This window comes from Hippichthys cyanospilos, chromosome 9 (genome assembly GCF_059441005.1).
Source record: "Hippichthys cyanospilos isolate Australia breed blue-spotted pipefish chromosome 9, RoL_Hcya_1.0, whole genome shotgun sequence".
Classification (NCBI taxonomy): Eukaryota; Metazoa; Chordata; class Actinopteri; order Syngnathiformes; family Syngnathidae; genus Hippichthys; species Hippichthys cyanospilos.
The window spans coordinates 8,922,585-8,945,351 of NC_142377.1; the positions used below are offsets into that span (position 1 = coordinate 8,922,585).

At 36.4% G+C, this 22,767-nt stretch overlaps 1 protein-coding gene across 6 annotated transcripts in view; it reads right to left on the reverse strand.

Moving 5' to 3' along the window:
- Positions 1-22,767, reverse strand: part of foxp1b (forkhead box P1b) — a 163,252-nt gene that overhangs the window by 122,715 nt on the left and 17,770 nt on the right. For all 6 annotated transcript variants that reach the window (XR_015866611.1, XM_088423665.1, XM_088423659.1 and 3 more), the window contains exon 3: positions 6,067-6,122. The gene's annotated coding sequence lies outside the window, so the exon portion shown is untranslated. The remainder of the gene's footprint in view (positions 1-6,066; positions 6,123-22,767) is intronic.

Genomic DNA, 22,767 nt, shown 5'->3' on the forward strand with positions numbered 1-22,767 from the left:
ATCAAGTTAAAAATAATTGTGATGAAACCACAAAGTTTTGTTTGGCTAAAGTTACGCCTTTTGATATTTGATAAGCCAAAATGTCATGTAACATCTCATGCATTTTTCACCAATACGTATTTGAACAAATCCTCATTGCACTTCCTTCAAGCCATTTGAATTGAAGCTTTATTTCAGATAACAAAGACATTTCATGTCGTAGTTAATCTAGATGCACTCTAAAACGCAGGGCAAGTTGACAAAAAATACATTTATCCTCCCGAATTTCAAAAACATCGACGTTAATCCGTATAGTGCACTATTTGAGAGGGAGAGGTAAAATTCATATATCTAAAGGTCAGTGTTATGAACATCTTGCTTGGTGTCCGTTTGATCCTAGACCACAAGTATTTTCCCAGGGATTCTCGGGCTCTCCACTGTGTAAATCACGCCGTATGACCTTCTACATTCCACATGTTCCGCGCTCCCATTCATCCACAGGCACAGATAATGCTGGGCAAATATCATAAACGTGAGGATTTTAGGATTTAAGTGAGGTTGCCATCTACCTCCATCAGCTGGGGAAAAGAAAGCCTATGCATCTGATAAAGTCCGATTTCTTCGGCCAAAGAAAGGCTGCTGACCTCTCTGCCAAAAACACGATAATAGTATTCTCAATGGATGGCGCTGCTAGAGACAGACGGCAGCGGCATCTGATTGGTCATATTTGATCAGGATTTACCTTTAAGACTGATCATGCAAAATTAACTCACAACGGTGAAAACAACAAACCCAATGCAGAACCAAATGGGTTTTTGTTTTGTTCTTTCTGGACCGATACTGATCATTAGGCGTCCAAATGATTGCCATATTACTGTTTTTAATGCTATTTTGTCTACTTTATTATTTGCTCAATTGTATGGAATGTAAGTCTGCCTGGGGAAGTGAACAGAATAAGGTCATTTATTTTCCTTAAAAATGTCTTCAAAAAAGTTGCAATTTTCAGTTCTTCTAATTTGTAATATGTTTCTGTGATTGGAAAACCGCTCCAGCCATTTGCAATGACTAAACAAACCAGTGACTGAATTCAATACAAAAGCTTAATCATTTTGTTGGTTTTTTTGATAACTAATACTGAATAAATGACAATAACTGGTATAGAAAACTAATACATTGGGGGAAATGGTTTGTAAATACACTATTGAAAAATAAAATGTTATCTGATTAATCAATGAAAAATAATTGATAAAAATTATCGATTTGAAAAATATTTTAAGGTGACAACCTTAGTGCAGAGTGTTCCCAGGGGCAGCTGAATCTTTTTTTAAGATAACTGAAAGAGTAAACAGTTTCTTGAAATGAATACAATTTTACACTTATTTGCGATCAGCCATTGGATTTTTTTTAAAGGCTTGAGCCGATATTCATCAAAATGCCAAAGAAGAATGGGGAGTTTATTCAAGCTCTTACATGAAACAAGAAAGAGAAAAAAAACATAAGGACCTCTATGACGAACGATATCAGCTTTCGGACCGAGATATCGATTACAATTGGGGTATTTGTAGCCTTTATAGCGGAAAACCAACAGCTACTTCCACAGCACTGCTCCCCATGTTCAGCAAATCCCTGCCAATCTCCTAAATAACACAGCCAACAGAGAGCCATCAGTCAATCTACACATAGCTAACACCAGGCCACGGACACAGATCAATAGCGAGATAGAGACAAATAACGACAGGGGCAAGAAAGACAAAAGTGGACACCTCACAATAGAGAGTGGTTACACAGTCGAGCGCAAAAGGAAAGCCAAGTACTGTTAAGACTACCAAAGTCGGGCTGTGACATTTGTTTTTTATTGTCTAAATGGCAGCTGAAAATGTTCCCCCTCGAGGGCCTCTTGGCTCTGCTCCGTCAAGGGGGGGGACCATATTAGCGGATGGCCGCTAAGGTAAACAATAACATTGTTGCAAAAAATGGAAATGTTTCAGCTAATGGTGTTTGTCATTTCAGTTTTCATCATTGGTCAGCCAGAGACTGTTTTTCAAATAAAGCCCAGACTTGTCATTTTAAAATGCAGACTACATTCTGCATTTAATTTTATCTGTTCAAGGTTTGATGAAAAAAAAAAAAAAGTCAACAGTATATTAAAGCACAGCTCCACTTTTAAATTATTCTCATTATTTAGCAATCGAGACAATCTAGTGCTGCAATATTTTACCAACTGAATCTATCTCCTCCATATATGTTGGGTTGCTGGTAGCCGGATGATATTATCCACGTCCTAGTCAACATAGAAGGTATGAGACCAAGAGGGTAAATTGTCTTTTTTTTATACTGATAGAAAAATAAATTGATCCTCAGCAAAAGCATTTTCCTTCTCAAAAGGATTTTTTTTTTTTTTTTTTACAGGAAAACTATCTATACAACAAAAATGGAATTCATTCTACCTTCCAAAAGCACCAAGTAACACGGAGAAGAAAATAAGAGGTGTTTACAAAACACCATGTTCAACTGAAAATATGCTGCCCACCCCAAAAAAAGGTTAGTCTGTTTAGACATCTCTTACCTGAAAATGTATTTAAATCAATGAGCAGTTTCTTTAAGGCCAAAATGGAAAGTTACGAGTCTTTGTAGTGGAAATAACCCATTTTATATATAATAATAATAATAATAATGACTTTAGCAAAAAAAGAAGCAGAAGTAGAAAGACAAAGAAGCAGTAAAAGAAAAGGCTTAAGTAGAAGAAGCAGATGATAAAATAGAGCAGAAAAAATGAAGCATAAGCAAAAGGATACAAAACGATGAAGAAGAAGCAAAAAAGAAGCAGTAGAACAAGAAGTAGAACCAGAGGAAGAAAGATGAAGAAGCAGCAAACAAAGATGAAGCAGAAGACAAAGAAATGTAAAATTAAGAAGCAGAAAATGTAAAAAGCAGAAAAAGCAGATGAAGAATGATGAAGTAGAAACAGAATAAAAAAATAAGACACAGAAGCAGAGGAATAAAGAAGATTAGGAAGACCAAGCAGAAGATGAAGCAGAATCAAATGAAGAAAGAAGAAGAAAGAAACTGAAAGGGAGAAAAGGGAGGAGGAGGACAAGAAGAGGACGGAACAGAAAAGAATAGAAGAAGAAAAAGTGAAAGAAATAAAAGCAAAAGAAGAAAGAAGATGAAACAGCAGAAAAAGATGAAGCAAAGAAAGAAGAAAAATAAAGAAGACAACAAAGCAGAAGATGAAGCATCATCAAATGAAGAAAGAAGAAGCAGAAGAAGAAACTGAAAAGCAGAAAAGGGAGAAGGAAGATGAGAAGAAGACAAAGAAACAGATACAGAAAGAAGAAAGACAAGAAGAAAGAAGATGAAGCAGCAGAAATAGATGAAGCAGAAGCAGACAAAGCTGTGATTGCAGATTCTAGCAGAAGTAGATGAAGTAAAAACCAAAAAAAGATGACAAAGAAACAGAAGATGAAACAAAAGCGGACAAAGAAAGAAGCGGCAGAAGGAAAAGAGGCGAAGAAGCAAAAAGTCCGAAAAATTACAAGAAGGACAAGACAAAGACGACAGATGAAGCCAAAGAAGAAGAAAGAAGGCATGTCACGTCTCCATCAAAAACCGAAAATCAAATTGTTGCTTTTGTTTTCGCTTTAGTCGTCCCGACACGCGATATCCGTACGGCCGTCATGGCAGCTTCCGAAGCGCCATGCTTTTGCCATGCCTGTTAGGCTTTTACACAATGGCAGCCATGCTGAGAGACTGGATGAAGGTACTTAAAGTGCAGCGACAACACTGCAAGTGACAGAAGCTCTTCACTTTCTTGCCAGAATCACCCCCACGAGGCACTTTTGCTACACTTGTTTATTATGTTCCAACCTCGGCAGCGACCGTTAAAGAGCTTTGTCGAATCAAAGCGTTATAAATGCATTGAAAAACAGACGGCTGTAAATGCCGCAGAATTAGAAGCTTACCAAGCCAAATACTAATACGTGGCAATTTCCGTTTGAAGCCGATATAAAGAAATTACATTTCGAAGCGGGCGGTAAACGCAACAACGTAAATTAAAGCCAGGTCTGGAATGCGCCCGCAATCTTTGAGTGGGTTTAACTCATCTTGTTTATTTTTATTCGTTACTTTTTTTGAAGGCATCCAATCAAAACACTGTAAATTGGACATGTAAATGGACATTTTTAAATGTTATTTGTGGCTTATACAAAAAAAAAATGAAATAATAATGAAGCGATGGCACATGTAAAGACCAGCCAGTCAACGCACAAACGACAAGAGATATGAGTTTCAATAAAAGAAGAAAGCAGACTGAACCAACGTCCGAATCCATCCATTTCACTAAAACGGAGAGGATTATGTAAAGGTTATGATGTCTCCAGCTGGTTCAATTAAGAGCGTGTTTTAGAGATCACGAAAAGTTATTCCATTTGATTTGTTCATTTAATGTGGTCTTTTGGCATTTACACACAATAATAAACTTAATGAAACACGGATGATGTGCAACTTCGGGTATTTATGATGTTTCACTGACTGCTCACAATGTGGGAAACACACATTACCCGCAACAAATATACAACTTGCGTATATGAGCACAAGAAAATATGAAGGATTGACAAAGATGTGATTTATTCTGTTTTGCTATAGTTTTTACACCAATTTCTACCACTGTTGGTGCATCTTATACACGAAAATACTACAATTTGACACTAAAATTAAGGGTGCATTCTATATTTGAGGAATTATGGTAAATTCCCAAATAACATATGGACATCAAAGCTTTGGCTCACTTTTATTTTGAAGTCAATCACAGCAGCGTCAAAAATATTTTTCTTTGTCCTGAAAACAAGATCAATTGATAATTATGCTAATAATGGATGCTTAAAATACACTAAACTACACTGTTGCCAGGGATTAGCAGTAACTCAAACGTTAACAGCTAGCAGTGCTAGCAGCGCTAGCAGCTCCAAGCAGCACTAGATGCTAGCAGCTAAACACAACTTCATCGTACAGGCTGGCGGGAGCCGTTAAATTTCTTTACAAAGGCAGTTGAATAGACGTAAAATAGTTAATAGACAGTTACTGTTTCTACTGATCACTTTTTAAACAAAACAGACGGACTCAAATGTGCTACTTTAGCTAGCAAAAAACGCTACTGTGGAGCTTATGTCATTGTTTCAACTAAATTGGGAGATATTCATCTGAAATCACACAACCATATTTTCCATAATATAATGCGCACCTAAAAGCCTTCAGTTTTCTCAAAAGCTGACAGTGCGCCTTATAAACTGACACACAGTGGCTACATTTTTATTTCGGGGGGAGGAAAATATAAAACAACTTAATCGCCATGTAAATTCTTAAATGTTTTTACCTCTGCAATTCAGTTATAAATGTATTTTTTTTTACAATTAAATTGTTTTAAACACACTGTTTGAAATTTTGATATGGTATATATGCTATATAATGTAATTAAGAGGTATTTTTCCCCTTTTCATTTTGGAGGTGAAGGTAGTTGTGGAAATGCTGGTTTATATTCTATTTAAACATTTATTCTATTAATAAAGTTTGACTATTTGACTGATTGTTTTGTTGACATTCCCTTTAGCGCAGCTCCACCTAGTGGATGCGTAACGCAACCCCAGCCACTACTGTAGCTTCTATTCTATGCGCCTTATCATGCGCCGTGCCCTATATATGAAAATGGATTTAAAATATCATCTGAGCGCCTTATAGTGCAGAAAATATGGTAACGCTTCTAGAGATTAAAATGCTAAGTGCAGTTTGAATGTAAATTTAGAAAAACATTTCAATGCTAATATGTAAATTGGATTTGTCTTCTGTATTCATAATTGTCCTAACCAAGGAAAATATATATATTTTGACCCAAATACTCGAACATTGGTTTGAATTTTTAGTCGCCTATGCCAAAATATTCAAAAGCTTCAGCCCTAAAATAATTATTTCACCGCATGCTCGTACAAGACCAAATCTCAGCCTTTTCATCTCATTAACTCGCCCACCAGTTTGTGTACACAATCGCACTGCATCATTTATTCCCTTCAAATTAATTGGGGGAGCGTCTCTTACCTTATTGAAGAGCTGGCTTATTCAAAGCAATCTTCTTTCCCAGCCTCGGCGAAACACTGAAAGCACGCAAACGATAAAAAAGATGAAAACAATAAGGGGTAAGATTTCATTGTCAACAACTGAGAGCATCTCCTTTTAACGTCATTACGTACTTGTATCCTTGTGTGAATACAAAAAACACATTTCAACCAAATTACATCTGTTGTAATCTGATAAGCAAAACATCATATTTCTAAAGCTCTAATGGTTAATATTTTGTGCCAGTTTGTGATTCATTTGACAGCATTGATGTGTTTGTACAAGACCTTCCCAAGTGAGCACTCAAGCCAAGAGAAAAAAAAACAAAAAACTGAAGGAAACAAAATCGTATTTTTATGGAAAACTTAAAAGTCTCTGTGGGTAAGATATCGGGGGACATTTGAATAAAAGCATTAAAGCGTAACCAAATATGGACAGGAGAAGAATCCCACCCCCCCTCCTATTTGTCATACATTTGGCATTCAAAACTGCTACCAAGACTTCTTTATCCAAAAAATACGTGAGCAAAAATATTACAATTTGCATCTAGAACGGTGCTTATAAACATTTTTTTTTAATAATGTGATTTTTTTTTTTAAAAAACAGATGTATTAGTTTTATTTATTGTGTGTTATTTCTAAGTGTGTTTTATTCAGCAACTCGCAAAGGTAAATGCTGTGGCATCATCGTTTTTTTTGTTTTTTTAACTTGTCTGCTGAAATACTGCGTCACTCAGTGATCCACAATGTAACAAAATGCAAGCACGTAATATTTGACAAAGTCAGAGTCGCATCGTTTTCTACTTCATTTGCTCTCAAATTGAAAAGAAAAATTGTAGTATTATACTTGAGTTGCTGATGTGGAAACCCTGTTAAACTATTAGATAACCCTGAAGCAAACAAGTTTCTAAAAGACAGACCTGTTCTTTCATGTTCAAATTCATTTGCTCTTAATTTGAAAAGAAACCTGTACCGTCTCTGCCATGACATTAAAAGGGATTGTATTAGATGTCCTGATGCAGAAACCCTTTTAAAATATCAGGTACCAGCGGCCTCGGGTATTTCCAGGGGTACCCATACCCATATTTGAGAGAATATTTCCCAAAACAGGTTAGCTGGAAGAAAAGACAACCTAAAACAATAACAAAAACGTGAATGATTCCAAATGAACTCCCCTATTATTGTGATGAATTATACTTCAATTAACACATCAGTTGAATCGTAAATCAAAGGCAAGTGGTGGCAAATTCATCTGGAGCTTCAAACTACTAAACACCATTAATTCCCATCACCTGAAATAGCCCTGTGAGCTCAATGCATTTACATAATACATCATATAAATGTAAAAACCTGCTCCATCATTTTGATGAAAGCAAATTGGTATTTGCAACAACTGGATGCATGTTCTCCGCATACTGTAAAGACAAAAGCGCCCAGACTTAATAAGACAAAGATAATTGCCTCCATTTCAAACAGTAAAATGCTGTAATGTTAGCATTTTGATCGGTAGGGGAGCAGGTAGCGCGGGGCGAGGATAAACAAGTGTAGGTTGCGTCAGAACATCACACACTGCCGCATGCAAATTTCGGGAATGGAACAAATTATTGTTGAGATAATTATCCTCCTAGGTGGCTTCGCTGAATGCTCCGTTTGACAAATAAATGACTAATATCAATCAAAGGAACGCATTAAGATGTCGTTAATATGACGCGTTAAAAACGTCAAATATAAAGTATAACTTCAGATACGTTTTATTCAGGAAATAAAGTTGAAGCGTTGCGCTTTTTGTTTTATGTTTGCACTGGTGGTAATGGACAACTGTGTCAAAACTACTCATTAATCCAACAGATCCCATGAAGAGGAAATTCCTCTTTGAATTCGAAATCAATGCCAACGGCTTTGTTGCAAGGTTATACGCTCATATATATCGATACCCCTCCATAGAAATGTAACCAATCCCAACAATGGGCTCAAGGTCCTCTAATGGACAGGCTCTCATCACGTTTCACACTGCGCAGATAAAAAAGATGAGAGCTCATGAATATTTACATTAAGTAAGATATTCCATTAATTTCTCTAAGCACTCTTGATACTGTCTGCGGAGGCTCGTTAATGAACTTCACACAGCGCCATCATATTAATTCATGCTAAAATCAATAGCCCCTTTTACAGCCATTTCACTCCAGAAGTGGGCTGCCCGTGTTACACCTCACTATTCTGTATGAACAACCGACTGCCGGAGAAACGATCGGAATATAAATAGGACGGATGCAAAAGCGGGGAAGCACTTGTGGTCATGGGCTGCATTTTGCTCACATGTTAAAGTTTTGTATGTGGTGTATTAATTTCCAAAACAAACAATATGAATCTGACCAATATCACCATATAAGCGCTGCATATTCCACACTATAATGCTTAGCGTGTATCTATCTTAACCCTTTTTCAGGATGCGGCAGGTACAATATATTTTTCTTTTCAAATTGAGAGCCAGTTAATTGAAGAATGAATCAACATTATTGAACTCTTATAGCGACTGCAATATGTGGATTATAATGGATTATATATAGATTATAAGGTGCACCTTCAACGAATGGCCTGTTTTCAAATTGTTTTCAAACATACGACGCCCTGCATTATAAGGCAAATAGATTAGAAGCTACAGTAGTTGCTGGGATTGTAATATGCATCCACTCGATGGAGCTGCGCTAAAGGGATTGTCAACAAAACAATCAGATAAATCAGTCAAACTTTTCAATCAGAACAATAAAATATTCCTTTTTTGTATTACAATTTTATAAAGGTTGTAGCTTGAAAATGGTTCGCAATAAAAGCAATTTTGCTTCTTTGCCGCTTGAAGGGTTAACTGTGGGGAAAAAAAAATCCTAATTTGCTTGATCACCTCTAACGAGCAGACTAAATGATATTTTTTTTCAAAATGATACAGATAATGTGTAATTGCTTGCTTTTTATGGTCCTTACAGCACCTTAAGTCTTTTTATTTTTCTGTATGCGCCCCTCAGAGGGAAAAATTTGCTCTAAACGATTCAATTACAAAAATAGTTGTCAGTCAATTTGATGATCGATGAGTTAACGATTCGTTGATTAATTTTGGCAGCTCTACTTCAAATATACTTGTAAACACATATTAACGTGTTTACACATAGTAAAAAACTGGAGTAGAACCGTGTCGACGTTTTTTTTTTCTGATCCAAACCTCTTAAACAGACCACAGGGAGGTATAGTTGGGACTATGGGTGGAGTCGCATTGGGTGAGGAGACGGCGAATGACAAATTGCGGGGTCAGAAAGAGTACCAGACAACAGAGAAGCCCAAGTGAGACCTCTGGAAAACAAACGCGGCATTTGGTTTCAAAGACGACGCGGGGGAAACATGCATTCCATTGTTGAGGCCAATTATCAATGGAAAATAATAACAACAGATGGATCGCGAGCAGCCAACTTGCGCAGAAGCATCGCGGCGCTGCCGAACAGATGATGAAATGCGAGAGTACTGATGGGGGAAGGGGGAAGTATGGGGTTGCTACACACAACACAACACAACATAACACACACGTACACACACCCACACCAGATGTGAATTTCCACAAGGGCGCTTGAATGTATGCACTGCTCTACGGCCAACGCTTGTGCCGTACCATGTTTTGGCTAACGCCGAAAGTTGCAAGAATTAAAGCGTGTGATACTTAATGTACTGTATACACAGGTTAACTCATTCAATCCCAAAGATGCATATTTACGTTTTTTGTTTTTCCAAGTTTTTCGCTAAACACGGCTGGTACCAAATGAATTAACCAATTGATTCATTTGGGTATTTAAGTCCCTTCTTCAGCCAACGAACCACACTTGGCCACCGGTTTACAAGATTGATCCGTTCCGGAGTTGGGATCGTAAGGCGAAATCGTCATATGGCGGGCAATAGAAACCTATGCTAATTAGCTAATACGTATAAATCCACAGGTAAAAAACATCAAAACCGTATGTACATATTGAGAAATGGTCACAAAATAGTAAAGCAAGTGCTACTTCTATGTAATATACATGTATAAAACTAAATAACATAATACGTTAAAAACATACTAGGGATTTATTTACCTTTGAGTGACGTGACGATCTTGTTATGGTCATATTCCCTAGTGAGGGTAGCCTAGCCTAGCTTAGCTCGTTTCCATACTAATCATCTTCTTACTTCCCTCTTTAACATCGCTAGCAATCTTGGAATCCGAGGCTAAACAATTATTAATTCCTCCAAGTCTTTTAATAAAATCAAAACTGTAATAACCCAGAATGATTGATGAAAATGGAGATTTCTATTTTTGGAAGGTATGAATCCTTATTTTTGCAACGCGACTTCCTTCATGACTCGCTTCATTCACATATTTCCAATAACGGACAACAACTGATAGGCAGGAAGGTGGTTTTAAGTCAAAACAAATTTACTTCTCCTCGTATTGTCAAAAGGGGGGAGATGTCTACAGATATTAGGATTAAAATATGTGCTCCCTTTCTAAAGAAAAGAAAGGTTTCGGTTTCGTGAACCAGTCTCAAGCATAATTATCTCCCTATAGGCCTCAATCACCAATAGGAGTTTAAGGGAGAGGAAAAAATAATAGTTCAGACATTAAAGCTTTTTTTTTTGGTTCTTTTTCTGCATCAAACATGTTTACGAAGATAATGTAGGATTTATGGGAGTGCACAAGGTTATGTTTAATATTTACAGCATTTTTACTGGTTATGAACACCTTCGAAGGACAACAAAAAGACTAAAAAATAAAAAACCAAATGTCAAGATTTAATTAGCTTTTGAGAAATAATTGCCATTAGCAAATCCCATCAAATAAGGTTGTGGGGCATTTTTCTGGGGGGGTAAAAAAAATTATTTTTGGACAATGAGGAGACAAAAGGTTTTCAAACAGGAACTGACAGGCCATCAGCCATTTTAGTGCACTGACACCGAGGTCGAGTTAATTAGACTATTGTCATTTTAATCAGGGCAGCTCTGTGGCCATCACTTCCTAAAAGAGCCAGAGGACTTAAAACGGCTGAGGGACTGTTGAGGATGTGTGTGTGTGTGTGTGTGTTGGGCCTGCAATGTCACCAAATCAAGGGTTATGGAGAACGGTCTGGTTTTCTCACATGCTTAGAACAATAATGAGCTGGAGACACACGGAGGAAACAAAGGCGCCTGGAAGATCACCAGGGGAATCTGCTCGCCTCTGCTCGTCTCTGTTCATTTCAAAATCATTTCACAAGCAAATATTTGAAATTACTGGATGACGGTCTGCTTTTGAACCGGAAGTCTTTCAGGTCTATATTATTGTTGCCGTTTATGTTGAGAAAAGCTGATGAAAATAAATCTTCATTTGTGTCCACTTTTTCTCAAAGCCAGACAGCAAAGTGGACTGTATACCACTAAAACATACAAGACAACACAGAAAAAGCCTGAACGTCCTCCACGAGGACATCAGTACTTTGCTGTTTTTGCGGTGAAATACCAGCAACTTAGTTACAGTAACAGAAAGGCATTGTTAAACTATAGTAAAACATTTTCTACATTTACGGTAAAAAATTGCATCGATACTATTGATTTTACACAGTAGATTTAGTAATTGTGAAATCAGAAGTTTCGATTCCATTTTTACCAGAAATGTAGAAAATGTTATACTGTTAATTTTTATATTATATATTGATAGTTTACATACTTTATTATTACATTGATTTTACACATCAATACTTTTTTTTTACTGTAAATGTAGAAAATTTTATGGTACTTTTCTGGCAACCAAGTTGCCGGTATTTTACCGTAAACACCGATATATATATATATATATATATATATATATATATATATATATATATATATATATATATATATATATATATATATTTTTTTTTTTTTTTTTTTTTTTTTTTTTTTTTTTTTTTTTTAAGAGTGCAGCTTAAAGTAGTAGCAAAAGATACAGACAAATGACCACCAAACACTAATTAATAAACCGGTTCCTAAAGTTACAACCTTGACTCACGAATATCACTTTTTACACTGTTTTACATACGCCTGATTTTGTGAAAACGCATCACTCTACATAATAAAATAAAAAGAATTTTTCCTAATCCCGATCTTTTGGGGCCTGATTTGCAATTATGCAATCAGAATGTGGACATCCTTAGTATTTACATACTATTTTGGCTATATGAATGTTTTTTTGTTGGTAGCAAGCCACAATTTATGAATATCATAACAGTTCTGTAAATTCATAGATTTAAAAATTAATCAATACATCAGTAGGATTTAATAGTAATCTGTAAAGGAATTATCCTCTCTGCATAATTTATTTCTATATTAATAATTTAACTTGGGAATGTGAAGCTAAGACGAGTAAAATATAAATGGAGATATTGTTAATGAATAAAAAAATGATCTATTACAGCATACGAAGAAAAATGATTACAAATGGTTATAATTGCCTTGAAAAAATCTAACATACTTTTTCAATTCATTTGAGGGCAGAAACTAACAAAAAAATATAGTAACCCTATATTGGATATTAAAGCCTTAGGAATAAATATAAACTCATTTAATGTCATTTATTTTCAGACACTAACATAACATTTGAAAAAATAAAGTAATTACATGCGATTGATCGAATCGAATGGATAAATGCGTATTTGATAGGCACTGTCATCATTTTTGGATATTTGAAGTAGCATGCTTATTACGATTATTATTACGAACATTATTGTTGCTTTTTTTTTTTTAACTATCCGAGCTCAAAGCAGCAAACAGTCATGCATGCAAATACTAAAAGCCATAATGCATTACATTGCTCGCATTTGAATATTCAAATTGTGCGTTTCAGATCTCGACATTAGCATTGAAATTTCCATCTGTGTAACACAATACATGTAGCTAGTTTTGTTTTCCACATGAAAAGCTTGTCGCTGGGACATTTTGTGGCTTGCCTAAATATATTTTCACCCACATGCATGCTATTTCAAAAAAAAAAAAAAAAATGACAGCCGATAAGCAAAATGCGCATTCACAAGTGTTTCTTTGCGTTATTAGTATCAGTAAAACTTCATTCGTGCTTTAATGGAAAGTTATATGTGAGAACAGCCAGCCTCTGGAAAATAGTTCAATTACACCCACAGAGAGCAACACTCATGCCTCACTAGCAAAGTGGCCAATATGTATATGTGAGGTACAACGTGAATGTTTATGTTAATTTAAGAAAAAAAGGACCGAAAAGCGAGAACATAAGATTAAACAACGTGTAGCTGACAAAGGGTCAGCAGGGTCAAATGTAATATTTGAATCTAATTTGGTCCTCTCGCTTCTACCAAGATTCCATCCTTTGAATTTAAGGAGGTTCTTCTTTTGAAAACAGATCCCCAAAAGATTTTAAGACAATGCGGATCTGGAGAATTAGACTTACACTGTCGAAGGGAGCTGAAACTTCACCCATATGTCAAAGTTTAGCATGACCATTTTGTTATCACACTACCAGGAATGAGCCATTCCTTGGGTAAAATGCTGTGAGAATAATGTGGAAAAAAATATCGCACATGGTTTAAGTAGTAATGTACCGTATTTTTCACACTGTAATGTGCTCCGGATTATAATGCTCACCTTCAAAAATGGCCTATTTTAAAACCGTTTTCATATATAAGGCACGCTGCATTACAAGGTGCATAGAATAGAAGCTACAGTGGTGGCTGGGGTTGCGTTATGCATCCACTAGATGGAGCTGCACAAAAGGGAATGTCAACAAACCAATAAATCAGTCAAACTTTTCAATCTGAAATTAAGAATAATAAAGATGATATATGGGAAGTACTATCTGAACTATTAGAAAAAATACTATAAGGATGACTCAAGAGTTTCAAAGAATATAATTATAATTCAATTAAACATTAGACTTTTTTATCAAATTGCAATCAAAATCCTTAAAAAACATTGCATACATTTAGATTACTTGTAGTAAAGTCATCTATGACAGCTACTTACATTATACATACGTTGATTCATTCAAATGACTCAACTCATCTTATTTTGAACTGTACACGGTATCTTACAACATAATAATAATAATAATAATAAAAAAATGTGGTTGCTGATTCAATACACCCTTCTAGAAGTAAAACAGCTGCTACAGATACAGCTGTGGGTCACTTGCAAATGTGAAACGCGTAGAAGGTAAGATCCGACTTGATGAATTTTCCTGCAGTAGCAACAAGGCTAATGGAAAATGTACTTTCAATTGCTTGTACACAAATCGTTGAGTCTCTGGAGTGTCTGCCCACCCATCAAGTGTGAAATTACATCATCAAACTGCCTATTTGTCCATTTATGACAATTGTTTTTCCTTTTTTTTGGGGGGGAGGGGGGGGCATATAGCCCTCAATTAATTTGATCAATAACATTTTCCATCTATAATAAATATGTATTTCTAATGTCCATGTGTGCACTGCTTATGTGTGAAATGTGTTTGTCTATAAATTGTAGAGAAGCCAAGAAAATGAAACAACAGTTTCTTAAATCATTTAAATAATTGAAACAGACCATTTTATTTTGTGTTGGGGATTTAGACATCGCTCATTTGTGTTGTTGAATAGAATAGAATAGAATAGAATAGAATAGAATAGAATAGAATAGAATAGAATAGAATTTATTGTATACAGGAGTGTTTCTCAATTACATTTTGCCAAGCCCTTCCCAGGAAAAAGAACCGCCCCACTTGACGCACTGACTTTAAATAAGATTAATATCTAAAAAATGGTTTAACTATACCTACACCAATATCCTTTTTAACATTAACAAAACAAAAAAGCCAAATAGGTGCAGATCAAATAAATATAAGTAACAAACAGAATAAATTCTATGGGATAAAAGGCATATTTACACAGAGTGCAATTTAGATTGAAATTTAAATTTGAAGTTTCAAAATATTAAAATTAGTTTTTAATATATTCTATAATTATAATAATTAAAAATTTATAATAATTATGTATACAATACTGTATCTAAAAAAAAATATATATATATATATATATATATATATATATATATATATATATATATATATGTATATACACACACATATATAATTAGAAATATTTTAAATACCATATTTTCCGCACTATAAGGCGCACCGGATTATAAGGCGCACCCTCAATTAATGCTATAATTTAAAACTTTTCCATATATAAGGCGCATGGGATTATAAGGCGCACCCTCTAATAATGACATGTTTTAAAACTTTTTCAATCACAATATAGTAATACTCAAAGTAATAACAATCATAACTCAAATAATAACTCTAAACTCTCAATAGCATAATAACTCAATGCCAATATGACCAACCTTGTTCAACTGTAAACACACAAAAGAAACAGGTGCAGCTTACTTATCGGTTCATTCCCCATCTACGAATCCCAATCTCAATATTGATCCATATACAAGGCGCAACTGATTATAAGGCGAACCATCTTCTTTTTAAAAAAATTAAGGCTTTTAAGTATGCCTTATAGGGCGGAAAATACAGTAATCCAAAAAAATAAAATGCAATTTAAAAGAATTCCATTAATAATTCAAATAATAAAACAAAACCATCATATTGTAATCAAATAAAATGTAAAAAAAAAAAATACATAAATAAAGGCAGTCTGGTTTACAAGTTGAGCGAAGACCGTGACTGCCATTTTGAGCGGCCTCGGCGGACCGCAAGTCAACACGGCGGGGGAGCGCGTCGGCGCTGTGGGGCTCTAATATATTCCAAATAGGGATCATTTGCTTAAGCCGTGCATCCAAGGATCATTCTGGCCTTCATTAGCCTCAATCTGACATGGATGTGAACAACATGTTGTCTTGCCACATGAACACCCCCCCCCCCCGATCCAAACACTCAATTCGCTCGGCTTTTTCCTGAGATGCGAGTAAGCCAATTCCTCTGGAAATATCACAGGTTGTTAGCATTCCACAGAGAATGTTACATGGCTGTACACTTAGGTCTTAATTAGGGACACTATTTGATCATACAGCAGCTGGGCTTTATTAAAAATATGGCTTCACATCGCACTCCAGTCCCCTTGGCTCAGAGCTCACTGGAGTATAACATTAACATAAATATTCACGATTTGATACCCCTGCTAGCGATTTCTATACAAGAGCAACGAATAGTTTACATACTTTAAAATCATTTGATTTGTTGCAATATGTGAGGAAAAAAAAAACGTTGCTTATTGACATTAGCCCAAGAATCGCGCTGACTTGAAAGTTAGTTTTTATGGCTGAAGCTATCGAGTACTTTTGGATATTCTACAGAAAATTCAAATTGAATATTGAGCGCAGTGTACATTGGGGTTCGGTTATTGCGACATTGATTTTCATAAATTACGTCACTATTTTTCTTGCAATTTTTCTTGCTTTAGCTCACTTTTTTCTTGATGGTTTTCTTTCTTCTATGTCAGACAGGACTCCTCCCCAAAAATAATCAATTTCATGTATTTTTGGTCTGTTGTCAGACATATATCTCCAAAAAAAAAAAAAAAATTGAGACACTGATATGTTCTTTTTAGCACATGTATCTTTCAATGTTGCTCATTGTCAATTATTGGCCTTATGTTCATACCCTTCAATTGTAATTTGACGGGACAGCAACAGCACTTTTTATTTTCAAATGAAAAGCAAATTAATTAGAACATAAAGTAGTGCGAAATTGCAAAAAATTATTGTCGTAATTTTTTGTTTACCCAAGAGAGCACTGTATTCGGAGAGGGGTGCAGCCCTTTGAATCCGACTGATGGATGCTTGTTTGGTCGCCGAATGACAAATGACGGAAAAATGTGTAAAATCTGGTAATTCGTGTCAATTTTTCACCAAATGATTCAAATAAGCCAAGAAATACCACTCCAAATGTGATCCCGCTTTAAAAATGAGACATAAAGGCACAGTGTTTGTACGTGGTTGAAAAAAAAGTTTTCACCGGGAGTACATCATTGAAAAAAAGGTCACGAACTACTGATTTTGATTTAAATTTATGTGGTAAGCGCTAAAGAACATCACTATTATCAGGAGACACCGTGGAGATGTGTGTTTGCGTGCGTGTACATTAGTTGTGCACCTCCGAGAGAAATGTTTGAGTAATAACATGGGGATTCAAAACAGGTCACTTTCAAATTACAATTCATTAAACAGAATGAATAAATAGATTTCCCCATTAGCACCAACACAACCCCGCCCCCAATCTCGTACGTGCGTACGCAACCGGCAACTTGACCTCCCTTGATTAAACAAATAATGACACATTCCAAAAACTGTAAACGAGCCCAAATTAATTTGCGCTTTGCTCTAATTGCATTTAAACACCGCTCCTCCCTAACCTTGGATCAAGCGCTTCTTAATTACGGGTTTCAGAGGACAAGTTCCCAATAGAGTTGTTGTGTTGTTGGGGCGGAAAAAAAAAAAGTGGGGAATAAGAAAGACTAAACATGATTGGCTGGATCTGACAAGATGGCTCTCAAAACACCATTTAAAAAAGGCAGTGCTCTTTTTTTGTATATAAGAAACATCATATGAATGCTGATGCTCATGCTAGTCAAAGAAACTTGTGTTCTTTATCATTTTAAGGTTTATTTTTTAAAAAGAAAATTTATGTATTAAACATTAAATAATATTGTAAAGGATTTTTTCAAAGTTTAGTTCATCTCACAGTGGAGATTAGAGAGAGCGCAAGTCGATGATACGATACCACTAGTGATTGCAGAGTTGACTCAATATTTAGATCGATTTTTTTTTTATTTACTTTTTTGGCTTGCATGGAGGCAGTCTGTTAAAAAGAGCTTAGCGGTGGTGGGGAACTGTGAGAACAATTAAAAAACAAGAAGAATCTTTCTTTTCCTGTCTTTCTTTTCTTGACGTTGTTCTTTCTTTCTTTGTCTTTCTTTTTCCTTTTTCTTTTTTTCTTTCTTTCTTTCTTTTCCTGTCTTATTCCTTTCCTGACTTTCTTTCTTTTCCTGTCTTATTCGTTTCCTGTCTTTCTTTCTTTCTTTCTTTCTTTCTTTCTTTCTTTCTTTCTTTTTCTTTTTTCTTTATTTCCTTCTTTCTTTCTTTCCGTCTCATTCTTTTCTTTGCCTTTCTTTCTTTCTTTCTTTTCCCATCTTTTCCTTCTTCCTTGTTCTTTCTTTTCCTGTCTTTCTTTCTTAATTCATCTGTACTTAATATGACACACATTTCCTACGATACCAATATTCTGTTTAAGTATAAATAGCATAAACAGAACCAGTATTCTGTTTAAAAAGAGTAATAGTGATATTCTTGCTCATGGTTATCCCGTCAGAATCTAATAACGGCCCACAACTAGTACGTTTTAAGTACGGAAATGGACATCATAATCGAAACTGCACCTAAAAATACGGTGCGCCGTACGGTGCAAAGAATACAGTAATACATTCCCACTGTGCACTAGTGTTTCCTTTCAAACCACGAACACCATGTAGAGGAGTAGAAAGAAGTATCATATGTGCGTCATGAAGCTTCGCAACTAAAAAACCTGAGTGCAAAAAGCCAGACTTGGCCGTGTGAACACACAAATATCCAGCGACGTTACGCCTGAGACGCACCAATTTACCAGGAAGCCGGCCCCAGTGACTCATGCCCCGTTGCCGTCCCTCACTTTCAAAGACGGATGGAAAAACGGCAAGATGTGCTTCCTGAAGTCGGGGAGAGGTGGAAAAGGCCCATCCTGCCCCCAGAAGCAGCGCCACCCCGCAAGAGCCGCCGCCACTGGACTTTCTGCACAGACAGCAAAACTTCCCCGAGAGGCGAGCGCGTGCCAAGTCAAACACGGCTCGGATTGGCCTTTGCGGTGGCCGGCCGCCCATGCGGGCCTGTGATGTGCTTCCTGAGGGCTCGCTGCAGCTGGAGCGCTTTGAATAAAGGTAACGGTCATGTCACAGCTACTGTAAACTTGTTTGGCCGCTCTTGTCTAATCAAAGCAGAGATTGCCCCCATCTAAAACACGCCACATTGTTTTGTCCCACCAGCAAAAAAAAATAACAATAATAATAACCTTCCATAAGTCACAAAGTCACAAGCGGCGTTCCCTGATGCCAACAAAAACGTCAAGAGACCAGAAGTTCCACTCCGCTCTGGGAACGCTGAAGTACGAGCAATTGGAAAACTATCACAGTCACATTTTTATTGTTGAGTGCCTGACACGGGAGAGGAAACCAGAACAATCAAGCGAGAGTGCTATTTTTTTTTTCCGCTGGATTTAGTAACACTAATTAGTTTTGCTCTCATAAAGCCAACCTGAAAAACGAGCAATTAGAAAGTGAAAATGAGACAAGCAGACGAAACAAGAGCTTGTCATTTCCAATCTTCCAGTCCCTTATGGACAACTTCACTGCGTGATGACTTTCACACAGAAAATGACTGGCAGGGTGCCTAGCATATTCAATGTCACATACAAACCAATTTGTTAATGGCGCCGCGCACGAAACGGCCTCGCACTTAGTTAAAAGGAAGCCGTTATAGATCTATACGGCCACATCAAACCCAGGCTGAGCAGCCTGTCCGCGCGGGTTTCAGAAGGCCAGCGTCCGCCGAGGCTGACCGCGCCACCAGCTGCTTTGGGCTAAAAACCGACCCGAGCCAAGAGGTTCGCCTCTCACAGGTGCTTTATTTATACCGCTGCCGTCTTTTCCCGCGCACCGCCGCTAATTCTCTCAAGTGGTATGAAGGACGAAATTTCACGACTTCCATTTCCTACACGCGTCGCAAGTGAAAACTGCCAACAGTTAACAGTGGTTACATCTGTGCCAATAAGTTAAGATGCCAACCGCAGTAAACAAGAAGAGGAAATTAACCACCGAAACAGAATGACTCAAACCAACAAGAACTAATGCTGAAAACAAAACTAGCATTTTGTCACCACGGAGGAAGTTTTTGTGGACGTTTTGGCCTGCTCATGAGCATTATACTATATTTTATATCTTTATTCGGGCAATATCACAGGTGTCAAACTCAAGGCCCGGGGGCCAGTTCTGGCCCGGTGAATCATTTCATGTGACCCTCAAAAAGACTTCAACTTTCTGGCTAAGATACCAAATTTACAAATGTTCTTCGACTTCAAAAAATGGGAGAAAAAAAACATTTATTATATATATTAAAAATTTAGGAAAAAATTCATTAGCTACCCTCCTTCGAACAGTTTTTCCTAGCCTCTGATTTCAAAACTAGGAAAATGTGTGACAATCATACGTAAAATGTATTTGTCTTTACAGAGGCCCTCCAACGCAAACAATAAAAATTAATAATGAGTTTGACACCCCTGTATAAGTATAATTCACTTGTACATTTACTGGATAACATGATTTTTTTTTTATATATATATATAGAGAACAAGTGGATCGGAATAGATTAGTTATGAACTTCTTCTTTCTCAGTTGAATATATAATTATACTTATTGTGACTAATGCGTATTGAGCCTTCTTTTTTGTTTGTTTAGATGAAATGTGTGTTTAAATGTTCACTGAATCAAATCAAATAAATATTTCGTCAAATGAATTGATCTTTACGTCAAGGGCATTTCAAATCAAAGGAAAAGCATTAAGGAGGCAGCTGAAATTTCACCCAGATGTGACCTAAATATTTTGAAAAAAATGATTATATTTTCCTACTGTTGCTATTTCTCTTTGTTTGAGTACTGTTACATTATCAAGTCTCTTGCAACATTTGTACTGAAAATAATTAATAAAACCATGTATCATTCCCATTGATATCAAATTAAAATCGGTTTAAGACATCACTCTTGGTATTAGCCAAAATATTATGACTGTATTAGAAGGGAAAGAGTTATAACACCTTCTGAACCACTTTAAAAATCCAATGAATCCTACTTTGAAATGTGAAAATTATGAAACACTAAGCGGTAATTGTGAGTAAACCAAAAACAAAAAATGCCATCAAAATGTCTTTATAACATTGATGACTCAAGGATTAATCTACAATGCAAGATTTTTTTTTAAATGAAAAACCTGATTTCAGGGGTGTTCAACAAATGTATCCAAAATTTGACCTTTAAAACTATGTCGTCAAATGTCAGAGCAACTTTCAGTATGACAAACATCTCCGCGAGCACTGAAAACTAAAACCACAATAATAAAGTGTAATGAAAGGCATAAACAAAAACAAAACTTTCTGTCTTGCTTTAACATGCAACTCTTCCCTATTGACAAACAAAGTAGACCGTAAAATATATTACACCCTGAACTTCAAAAACGCCTGACGATGAGGCTTCACGCTCGCGTCTGGAAACGACCAGAAGATCCGCAGAATATTCCGCTACGCCCTAGTAAACAGAAGCGAGCGGTTAATCACTGTCAAACGGAAGACAGATAGGCTGTCCAGGACATGGCTCCTGGGCTAAGATGCGGCGAAAATAAGGTGGGGGCTACCGTTCTAAACCTGCGCCTTTTTACTGGGAACAATTCTCAGATGCCAGGTCACTGCCAACGTCCTTGCAGCCAATGGCGGGGAGGCCAGCAAGTTCACGCGAGCCGCACAGTCCAAGTGCGCTGAACATCTGCTCATGAATGAGCGCGCTGCCCACCGGCTCAGCAAGTCCGGGCCCACTGATAAAAAATTCAACATTTTCCTCACTGGCACGCTTGTTTTGGACTATTCTCTTGAGCCCGCTGAATTATATTAAGAGAATTTCAGCACAGCCTGGTCTATCTGAGAGAACAGCTGGCACTGAAAAGGGATCTCCTGCTCAACCAGAGCTCGGGGACTCCACGCAAGATCGGCCTTCTCCAACACTCTTTGTCCTTGACGTGAAAAAAAAAAAATAAAAAATATATATATATACAGTATATATATATATATATATATATATATATATATATATATATATATATATATATATATATATATATATATATATATATATATATATACTGTATATGTATTAGAGCAACAAATCGACGCTCACTAAATTTAGTAATGAATTGGCCCTAGGAAGCGAACGTCAAATAAGAACGTTCCCAACTGACTTAAATGTTATAGCATACTGTATTGTTGTCAAAAAGGGATTGTTTGTGCATATTTTAGCCGCCTAATGAGCATTGTATTAAACTGTTCAGCAACCAGTTGAAAAAGGTCATCTAAACAGTGTATCTACGTTTTTGGCGTTACTTCACTGTTGCTAGCACAAAGGGAGTTTTTGTTTGGCGAAGCAGCGGACAAAACCTTTTTGGTTAGCTTAGCGCTACATAGCTATTCCGGCGCACACGCCATGCTAGAAAAAAGGGGAATTTCTCAAGAGTTTGACACTGGACCAGTGAAAAAATGAGAAGACATACTTTTGTTAGCTTAATGCTAAGCTAGCTTGTCCAATGAACAATAAATGAATGGACTTAAAAGCAAAAAAAAAAAAAAAAAACACTACTAGCTACTACTAGCTGCTACTAGCCATTGTACGGTGAAGGATGCTGTAATTCAAGGGTAAGTTATTTTAAATGAAAAAAAAAATCTTTCTAAAGATTGACATGGCTGTGTTAGTGCGGTGGCCATTGCTACATTCATACATGCACTATGTTTTCCAAAATTGAATAGAACGGTTAAGTAAAGCACTTTAGACTAGTACATATGAAGTACATAAAGTTC